At 36.8% G+C, this 11,602-nt stretch overlaps 1 protein-coding gene across 3 annotated transcripts in view; it reads right to left on the reverse strand.

Annotated features, from left to right (window-relative positions):
• LOC149227768 (cysteine-rich receptor-like protein kinase 44) overlaps positions 1-11,602 on the reverse strand; it is a 109,324-nt gene that overhangs the window by 61,593 nt on the left and 36,129 nt on the right. The window lies entirely within an intron of this gene.

Here is an 11,602-nt window from a genome sequence, read left to right on the forward strand (position 1 = left end):
ATGAATATTGTCAATTATTAGTGAGCATTATAACATTCAACATATCATCATCATCATTAGTAATCTAATCAGAAATGCTACCGCCTTTGTGCTTTCAGGTCCAACTCCTTCAAAGAATGTGTCATGCATGGCAGATGGTATCTATCTTCCTTGCATGGAATTTAAAAGGCCTATGGGATCATTGGGATATTCCGTCAAGACTGATTTGAACATTTCAATCTTTTCAACGTCAGCTTGGTCTCTTGACTATATGCAGGCAAAAGATTGGCTAGAGAATATTTGTTATATTAAAGGCATTTATGAAATCAAGAGCAAAATCAACGACAATTAACAAAACCTTAACCAAACTAAAAATTAATCGCTCAAATAAATCTCTTTACGAAGACATTCATCAAACCCTTCTATTTGCATTTTTTAACATTTATCTTTTTTTGAGTAGTAAGAATCCTTGATAAATATATGGAGTGTTGTTGTTTCTAAAGACTTAGAAGAGACGTTATGAGACTGTATATAGGGAATTTATTTGCAAATCTGATTTCTTCATTTTTATTATTTATTTGTGGCTATAGAAATTTAAATTTTCATGGTTTTCATCTTAAAAAAGGGTGGATTCCAATCACAATTTTTGTGGATTTGTTTTCAGAAATCCGGAAACAAATCCAAAAAAATTTAAAACCCTGGGAAACGTATCCAATTCCAAATCCGAAGTTTCTGATTTTTTGAAACGGCACAAAAACGTTTTTACGGCGTTTCTGACAAGGAGCAACGGAAAGGGGATCCGTGTTTCCAGCGAATTCCTCAGGTGTTTCTGGTAACTTAGGAATAAACCCTGGTTGAGCAGGTACTGTGACAAAGTTCGGAGACTGGCTTCACAGTTTAGGAGTTTTAAATTGGAGAATATATATTATAAATATAACTATGTCGTGCATTCCTTAGCCCGACAAGCGTTACTATCAGTAAGTTCAGGTTGAGCATATCTCTTTTCTCAAATAAAAATAAATAGACTATCATAGTTGGTATATGTAACATATCAATGATATTTAGGAGGCATCTCCAATTGCTATGGAATAATTAGTTTTATTTTTGTTGTATATAGGTTTGTAGGTATGGAGCAGCAACAACAAATTCAAGAATGATAGGCACAGAAATCAAATTCAGGTATGCGCTTTGCAAAATATTATGTTGCAACTTTTGTTGAGTACAAGTTAGAGTTACATGTTGTTCCACTCTCGTCCACTGTCCATTTCAATGGTTTTTCTCAATTTTGCTTCTCTTTGTTTGCTTGTGATTCATCTGCAAGTTTCCCACAAGAATTTGACCACTGAACTTAATTCAAACCAATCCAGAAGCCTCGTCTCGTCTACATCTTAAATTTGGATTGAATCTGTGCTTGCTTGAAGAAGTTCATAGGCATACCATAGTGTGAATTGCTTGAATTATTTGTTTGTAGGTTATGTTCGCGGTGGCCATGCAGTGTAAGCAGGTGGCCAAGCAAGGGGCCATGCAGGGTGAGCAGGAACCAACATAGGTATCATAACTAATGGCCAGGTATGTGCAGTGTAAGTTCAGAGGAAATCCAGAGGCTGGTTGCAGATTTCCGCAGCTGGTAAAGGCACTCTGCTTAATACGCACATCAATTGTAGAGATGAATAGAACCTCGAACCAGACACATATTTTGTTCCGGTCTTGGGGTTTTACCTTCTTCCTTTGCAATCTAAAGACAGAAGGGACTCAGGTACTGGCCTAGACAAATAAATCTGAAGCTAAATGAACAAGTGGTGAAGCAGCGAAGCACTATGTGGCAACAAAGAAAGGTGTGGCATCCGGAGAATTAAAAATTAACATGTTAATAAGTGACAGCATGCCCTCATAGTGGGACAGCAACTGTATGTTATATAAGGATGTATCTAATATAACATTTAATATTAGAAGACTAATGCTAGAAGTAATTTTAGCATTAGTTCAATAGTAAGAAATGTTAGTACAAAATTTTGGTTATTTACATTACGAAAGGCAACTGCACAATAAGGCTCCAAACTTCTTCAACCAATAATCTCTCGAATAAATAGTAGTTAAAATTAAAATTTAATTAATATATATTGAAATTTTGGTTTAAAAAATGGTCATGCTTAAATTAATAAGCAGTCAACAATCGAGCGATCACTATAGCCCCGCCCCGCATTGTCGAAAGTAAGGACCAATAATTGTGACATTTTTTACATCAATCAAACCAATGTTTTAAAACTCCGACTATGGTTCGGAAATGGCCGAGGGTCCGCTCCGACTCGGTATCGACTCGGCCAGTTTGATTTCAATGACTCGGTCGTCATAAAAAATACATTAAATATTTATTTATTTTATAAAAAACATAATTTTAAATATTTTCATTCATATTTCCAAACACAAAGCTTTAGAATATAGAGAGAAGACAACATATGATCAAAGTGGGCTCATGAATATATCCATTATATCAAAATGGCACCCAGTGCACTGCCCAATACAAAGTTCATACTTAGCCACCAATGCCAGGATTTTTTTCTGCCTCTGCCCAAGGGCAATCACTAGACTACAACAACAATAATACCAATTCTCTGCAACCAATCATAGCTTCCCAAATGATAAGCCAATGAACTGATCAACAGATGTCTTCAAATTTGTGCCTTTGCTACAGGACGGCCTGTCTCATGCTTCTACCTAGACTGCTGGAGATGATTTCAAGAAATCTGCCCCTAATGAAGTCTCAAAATCTTTGATTTAATTCTGGTCAAACTCCAGAACAGTCAGAGGTAAATATGTATCTATTCGTCCATTGCCAGAAAGTTTGCCTTTTTAAAAACATTGTATGGCTCAATGCATTGTTTCAGTTTTCTAATTCATGCCACTAGGATAACCATACTTCGGCCTTGTAATTTTCAAAACTTTCTCACAGTGATAGATTACTTTAGGGCTATAAATATGCAATAAACAACAACCCAACCGTTGATATGTAGGAGGCGGAACAACTTTTGACAAATGTGCTTCAGGATCTTTTTCAAAGAGTCGAGCCGGCCGGGTTATTACCGAGCCGACCAAGTTGTTACCGAGTCAACCGAGTCGATGACTGGCTTGACTGGCTCAGTGACAACCCGACCAGTTGTTCTGTTTCGGCCACCGAGCCGACCCAGCCAGGCATTGGCTCAGTCTGGCTTGACCGAGTCGGAGTCGGCTCGGCCGTTTTTTAAAACACTGGATCAAACAATCACATGATTGAAATTGAATTTGTCTTTTTGAAAGTGTAGGTTTATTAACAAATAATTGAAATTTTAAAAAATAAATAATTGTGTTATGTTAGTACATCCATCACACAATCACATGATTGAAATCGAATTTGTTTGGGTTTAATATTCCTTGAATCCATCGAATATTTAAAAATAGAAATAAAAATCAAATCAAATTTTGTGATATGGCAGTGCGTTCATCAAACCACTAATCACCTGCTTTAGCACATAGATATTTTGTTCAGTACTTTCCAGTGATAAGTGAGAAGCGTGACATTTCAAAATTATGTGTAAAACTAGCATATTTTCGAAACAAGGGAAGGAAACATCAAAGAAGAGGAGGTTAATTTTTTGTTATATGTAAATGTATTGAATGAAAAATTAACAATTCATTTAAAACAAATGTTGCAAGGCAGCTTAGTGCCTACCACTCAAGTTAGAAATTATGCTCTAGAAAAATTTGCATAAAACATTATAACTTGCATTGGTTAATGTTAATTTAATAGTGGTTAATAGGCAAATTGAATCCTACAGTCTTGATTTGGCAGGAACTAATAAATTGAGATGTCTATACAGATACAATTTTACTCCTACATAAATAACGGTTTGAAGTAACTACTACTAAGTATATTTATTACATCTTATTCCTATCATTTTTTTATGCAAAGGCTTTGCTTAAATTATGGTCGGAAGTAACTCCCAGTAAGTATATTTATTTATATTTTATTCCTATCCTTTTTTTATACAAAGGCTTCCTTAAATTATGGTGGGAAGTAACTCATGGGTTAAGTTATGTGGCCAAAAAATGCCAAGGAATCACAGATCTACCAATCTCCCTGTTGCAACAAAAAATTGCAAGGCAAAATTTTTGTTTAGAAATGGACTTTGATGCAGGTCAGTTGAACACTGAGGCATACAACACTATCCAATTACATTTTCTACTGCACTATAAACTTTGGGGCAGGCCTTGTCATAGAAGTTAAGTGCAAGTCCACCTCCTTCTGCAAATACATAGACAAATACCCAAAAACTCGCAACTGCAATAAACAGATTTAGGCTCTATGGAAGTTATTACAATTGCAGTGAGTAGGTAAGACAAAGTCGTATCTGGTATTCTCGACAATCAATTCACATGCCACACTGCAAAATAATTGTTTATATAAAATAATAGCATGTTCTGAAGCCCAACGATAATCAAATGACGTTTTATCTCCATACATCATCTAGATTGTCGAGGTATCCTTGCCATTTGCAATATTCATTTGATGGCACCTCGACACCGAGTGCCTCAATGACTCTTCCATGTTTTTATATAAGATGTATTATTTTAAACTAAAACATATGCACATAGTCAGAGCATATTCTTCCAACATATTTGTCTCTTCCACCATCATCAACATTTATATTATTATGATGATTGGAGCATATATTTTATGTGCCATCCGTGGACTTTGATAAAGAGCAATGTATCCTTGAATGTTTCGGATGGCTGACTATGGTTGTAAATTACAAGATTCACTAACGATCAATGTAGGTGATTCACTAACGATCAATGTAGGTGCTGAAATTTGAGATATGGTGTTGTCATCATAGGTCTTTCGTCGATCAAACATCCAAGTAGTTAGAGCAGTCCTTTAAAAAAAGAACAAGAAGAATGTCAAATCATATGTTTACATGGTTTAACATGTCAACTTTTTATGAAATGTTTTTAAAATTTCGAGGTTTGTTGTCTTGTCCTTTGCAACCAAATATACCAAATGAAGATGTTGAGCCTCCACCAATGTCCAGAAACCATCAAAAGAAAGGAGATTTGTGACCATATGCGGATACTCTTTTCATACCAGACCATTCAATTAGATCTGAAGACTCTAACACTCATATTTTTACATTTGTATCCTCAAAAGTTACTCAAAATCTTCACTCACGATGAACTTAGATAATTCCATTAATCATAATAACTGCAACCCGACTTGTAAAGGTGAAGATAGAAATTATATGCAATCATTGAGGCACCAATCATCGGCTCCTGGGACATATTATGAGAAAAGTTATGATTCAAGTAATAGAGTGTTGTTTGGAGCAATAAAAGAGACTAAAGGCAAAAATCAGATTGTAGAGAACAAGCCTATGGACAATGGTGATCCTATGTTTGATCATTACAGCATGAGGAAAGTAGAGGGGACAAACATATATAGTACTTTTATATGCTTGTGCATCTTGAGGTTGAGTCGATTGAGCATATGTAATTTTCCGTGATATGACTGCTGCCAGTTTTGGTTTGAATAAGTACTGTTATGCTAGTATAATAATTGCATTCAAGAACAGGGAACCTATAACAGAGAGACTACATCTAAGATTATTAAACTAGTGAAGCAGTGAAAGGGAGTTGGTACAAAATGGGAGTGCAAAAGCAACTCCTAGAACAATACTGAAAGCAGGAAAAGATAAAGAAATAAGTGTCTAGTGAAAACCCAAATGTCTAACTAATAGAAGATGTCAAATAGATTGCAAGTGCAAGAAAAATACTAGAAACCGATAAGTCTTGGTGTTGAACACATGAGAAAATGTCAAGGCTTGCTAGAGCTAGCTGCTAAGGATGAGTGAGTGGACCCCAATATATGGTCCTCATTAGAGTCATCAATAACTCTGAAAGGGCTAATGCACTGGTGGATGATATCCTCCAACGACTAGCAGATGAACCAGAGGAAGCCCAAGATCCCAATGGGATTAATTTGGCCCAATTTACTAGTTTAAAAATAGATCTGTCTTTGGACATGGGATTAGAGCTATGTTAAATAAATGCTTAATGACTTCATATAATTTGAAATTTTATTCAGTAGTTGGAAATCATTACCCAACCATCATAAGAGCAAACTAGATTAAGCCCAAAACGCTAATGTGATTTAGTTGGCCCAATTTACCAATTCACAAATAGAATTGTTTTTGGACGTGGCATCAGAGCTATGTTAAGTAATAAGTACATGCTTAATGACTTCATATAATTTGAAATTCTATACAGTATAATTTGAAATTCTATTCAGTATAATCCTATTCATATAATTTGAAATTCTATTCAGTATAATCCTATTCATATAATTTGAAATTATATTCAATATAATTCTATTCACTATATGCTTAATGGCATCATATAATTTGAAATTCTATTGGACATCATTACCCACCCATCACAAGAGCAAACCATGTTGTTGAAAGAAAAATTATCAGACTAAGTCTCGGCAAGGACCAAAATTACGACTCAGCTCAAGCTCAACCTTTAGCTCACCTAAGGTACATATTTTCTAATTGTAACCATAGGCTACTTGGTCAAACATGATCACTCTACAACAGTTTTATACTCCTATGTATATTTAATACAATAGAGTGTACAACATATATGTGTACAGTTCTGATAATCCCTTCTCATACTTACATACATTTCCATTCTTTGTTTCCTTGTGAGTATCCTTGCATCTATGTTGCAGGAAACGACCCCTAAGGTGGCGTACTCGTACTCGAAACTCCCCGAAATGCTGAAATGTTGCCAAAATGTGACCGAAACTAGGCTGAAACGCATTAGTGGTGTTTCCTGATTTGGAAATGCCACCAAAACGCTATCGAAACGTTTCAGGAGCGTTTCGGCCCAAATCTGCCCTGTTTCTGCCCAATTTTGTCTCTTTTATGTGAATATTTTGCTTTTACAAGCTCACTCAAGCACCCAAGAAGGTTGTGGGGCCTTTCTATAGCCAAAATAGATTTAATATAACACTAAATTTTATCACTAATCACTCCACAAATTAATTTATCTCTAATCAATCCACGCTCTAGTTCTGCGAAAAAAGAAACTTGTTCTATTTTTGTTAATGAAGATGAACATTATGATTATAAAATATGTAATTGCATTTGTTTTTAGCTCATGTTATATTTCATTTCCAGCATATATAACCATGTATAAAGGTTGATTTTAGATATAAAGCCTCGTGTATAAAGGTTGATTTTCGAATCTTGGATGTACAACCTCATTTATAAAGCATAATTTTGGATTTTGCATCATGTGATCATCTATGCAAGTTAACATAAACTGGGTTTTCCTTCTAAATTTCATTTGTGTCTCATTCTTTTTTTCTTGCAAGATGCATTATTAACTTATTTGTTAAAAAAATTATTTGCATACATACATACATACATATGAAGTTTCGCCCGACGTTTCCATTTTTTGAGAATCGCATTGTTAATTTTAGTTAACAATGGTATGTTATATGCTTAGCACAATCACTTCAATGTACTTTAAGCAACCCAAAGACAATTTCCAAATTAGTTTCCAATAGCAATCACATTAACCATAAATCACATTGACAGTAATTATAGATAAAACATAAAATAAAACGCAGAAGACAAGCCAAGACAAGAGGACACCTAATTTGGCGGATGCCAGGAAAAAACCTCAATGTGGGGAAAACCCTTTGATGAATTCTTTTATTATTATATCAAATGTTCAGCAGAGAGAGAAAGTACAAAAAGTCAAAGTTGACTTGCCAAATCAAAGTCAAAACAACCCTGTCAAATCTGCAGTCAACTACAGTGAAATTCAGCCCTAACCAAAAAGTCATAGATGGTCAACGTAGCAACAAAATTTCTCCTTTGAAGCTCGGCCAAAGGTAGTCAAACTCGACCTCCAGTAGTGCTCAAAGTCAACCCAAAACAGTCATAAAAATTGTGGTCAAACTTGGTCAACATGAAGTCAACCTTGCGGTCAAATAACCCTGCATTAAACGCAGGGCAAAGTCCTCCTTTTGCCTCTATTCATGTGCCCAAAAATGCGGCCTGTTGAGACAAAATTCACCCTAAAAATCAAAGTCAAAAGATGCCCAGAAAGTCAAAGTCAATGTTGGTCAAACCCTGGTCAAACTATAGAAAATTCTGAAATTTTCGGCCCTGAAATTCGTCCTCCTTGCCACACGTGTGAGAGAAAGAGAATGCCCAATAGTTGTACGAACCAATGAGAGAAGGAGAGAGAAGAATGTGTGAGTGATGATGATGCCAAATGAGGTGAGAGGTCACTTGTATTTATACAAGTCGTTGAGGGTGAAGTGACATGTCTCTTGGGCTTCATGAGCCTACATGATGATGTGGCCGACTTAAACAATTTACACGTGTGGGCATAAATTCAAAAACACATTTCTGTTTATCCAAATTTGATGATCTTTAGATCAATTTTGGTCCTCTCGAAAAGAGGAATTTAATGCAATCATCATCTTCATCAAACACGCTGTATAAAGTGGAATTTGGCCCTAGTTTCCAATTTTAACACTCCCTCTCAACTAGGGAAAATTCCACCTGCCAATCCATCCATCATCATGCCATCTTGTCGTCATGTACCATCTCTGTATCTCATCTCATCTTTGCTTTGTTGAACACTGTTATGAATAATGAAAAAGAATCGATCGAGAGTGAGTCACAAGACCTTACCACTCTCCACTGACAAAAGTCAGTCTAGAGGTAGAACTCAGACTTGATCCTATATCAAGTTGTTGAACACCATGCATCTTAGAGATGCATCCTAGACTCCCTCTTGCATTGATAAATGAGAGGGTTCGCACCTGTCAAAAAGAGATCATCTACATAAAGGACTCAAATGAGAGGCACGTCCTTTTCAAACTTGAAGTATAGGTTAGGATCAGCATTGCTCTTCGTAAATCCCAGCTTCATAAGATAGCTATCAATCCTCTCACACCAAGCCCTAGGAGCTTACTTCAACCCATAGAGAGATTTCTTCAACCTGCATACGTGTGTCCTTCAATCTTGTACTTCGAACCCTTGAGGTTGTTCCAAGTAGAATTCCTCCTTAAGCAAGCCATGCAAGAAAGCAGTCATAACGTCCATTTGATGTAGGCTCCATCATTGAGTGGCAGCAAGAGCAATAATAGATCAGATAGTGGTATATCAAGAAACCGGTGCAAATATCTCGTCATAGTCCACTCCTTCCTTTTGAGAGAAGCCTCAAGCAACGAACCGAGCCTTGTATTTCTCAGCACTCCCATCTCCTCTATGTTTGATTTTGTATAGCCATTTTGAGGTGACTATAGACTTGTCCTTTGTTCTAGGCACCACATCCCAGACATCATTTTTCATGATAGATTCATATTCCTCATTCATCACATTTTTCCAAACTTGGTGCTTTACAGCTTCTTCGAACGTACATGGCTCAGTTTGAACAATAGTACTCATAGTAACTACGTACTTCTTACTTTCACGGAATGTCCCTCTTGGAGCAATATGTCTTTCAGCATCTTCGAGAGTATCTTTAAGCCACAAAGATATTTTCCTTGAGGTAGAGGGATCACCAGGAGGTGGATCAATGGGATCCATCGGGCCTTCAACATCAAGCATAGGCTCATCTGTCGAAGGTTCATCCTGTTTTTCCGTAGCATCATCATTATCCTTCCTTGGAATGGGGAGATCTCTGGCTTTCCCAAGGGTAGTGTCTTCATCAAAGGTGACATCATGGCTTACTTCCACATATCTTTGACCAGGCACATAGATTCTATATGCCTTTGAATTTTCACTATAGCCCACAACTATACCTTTCTTCCTAGATGGTTTTAACTTGTTTCTTTTCTCTTTAGGCACATGAAAATACACAGGACAACCAAATATTCTAAAATGAGAAATATCAAGTTTCTTACCAATGAAAACTTCTTCGAGTGTCTTGAAATCCAGTGCTTGATGTGGGCTCCTACTTTGAACATACACGGTAGTGTTGGCAGCTTCTCACCATAAGAACTTCGGTAAACCTTGATCATGGAGCATGGCACGGGTGGCTTCCATGATTGTTCGATTCTTCCTTTCAACAACTCCATTTTGCTCAGGAGTGTATGGAACGATTGTCTCCCTATTAATGCCAGCCTCTCTACAAAAGTCAGTGAATTCATTTGATTTATATTTGGTTCCATTGTCGGCCCTCAATATTTTGATATTCTTCCCTGTTTGGTTCTCCACCAAGGCTTTCAAAGAACGGAACCATTTGAACACTTCATCCTTCTTCTTCAAGAAATAGATCCATGTTTTGCGAGAGAAGTCATCCACAAAAATTGCATAATATAAGTATCCTCCCAATGATGTTATGGGAAACATACCAGATAGGTCAGAATGGACCAATTGAAGAATATCGGTAGTTTTGCTTTCACTTGAAGGGAATGGTCCCCTTGTAAGTTTCCCAGCTGCACAACCCTGACAAAATCCTTCATGATTCATGTTGAACTCGGGCATACCTGTGACCATCTTCCTTACCCTAGGTAAGGCTTTGTAATGAAGGTGGGCAAATCTTCGGTGCCATATTGAAGAGAAGTATCGCAAGTCAAGGCTACCAAAAGGACTTCCTCCAACTTGATAGAGACCATCAACCTTAAATCCATGTGTGAATGCATCTTTAGGGTTTCTTTGCCAAATATGTACCTTTCCATCAATTAATGCTACCTTGAAGCCTTATCTTCCATCGTAGAAATAGACACCAGGTTCTTCTTCAAAACGGGCGCATACAATACTTTTTGTAGATGAATGGATTGACCTTGATTCAAGTGAAGAGTAACAATACCTATCTCTTTCACGAGGTAGGTGGCATTATCACCAAGTATGATCTCCAAATTAGTCTTCTTTTCAATCAAATTTGAGAGGGCCTCTTTGTACCCAGTGAAGTGCCTTGAAGCTCCACTATCAATCAACCAATGATCCAAAGTATCTTAAGGAGAGGCAGTAGATAGAGCGGAAATAAGATAAAATTCCTTTTTTTTTGCTACAACATTACTTTCCTCATACCTAGAGTTTCTCGTCCGTTTGGGGGGTCAACCATGTACCAATCGAGTAGCGGGAGCATTCCTCTTTCCTTTATTGTTGAACTTGTTGTTCCTTCAATTTCCATTGCCTTTGAAATTCTTGTTGTTGTTGTCATCATCCCTTGGAGAATTCTTCTTGTGAGGACACTCTTTAGCATAGCGGCCAAACCTATTACAATTATAGCACCTTCCTTTCCTTCCTTCTTTGAATCCTTGACCTTGTCTCCTTGGACCAACATTATTTTTCCTCTTAGCATGAGCAGAGAATGCAGTAGGTTCATTTCCATTTGAAGGCTTGTCTCTCTCCATCATCTTCGTCTCCTCTTGAGTGCATCTAGCCAATAATTCATTGAAACTAGGAATTCTGTCATTGTTGAGAATGGTGGTGTTAAACACGTCCCATGCTCTTGATTTGTGTGATTCTCATGAAGTAGGATTGGATAGACTCCCCTTTATCCATCTTGATGTCCTTCAACTTGTTTTTGAGAAAGAGGATTTGATTTGCATTGTTCACTT

This window comes from Pinus tabuliformis, chromosome J, assembly GCF_031772625.1.
Source record: "Pinus tabuliformis cultivar Carrire ecotype Pingquan chromosome J, CPIR1, whole genome shotgun sequence".
In the NCBI taxonomy this organism is placed as follows: domain Eukaryota; kingdom Viridiplantae; phylum Streptophyta; class Pinopsida; order Pinales; family Pinaceae; genus Pinus; species Pinus tabuliformis.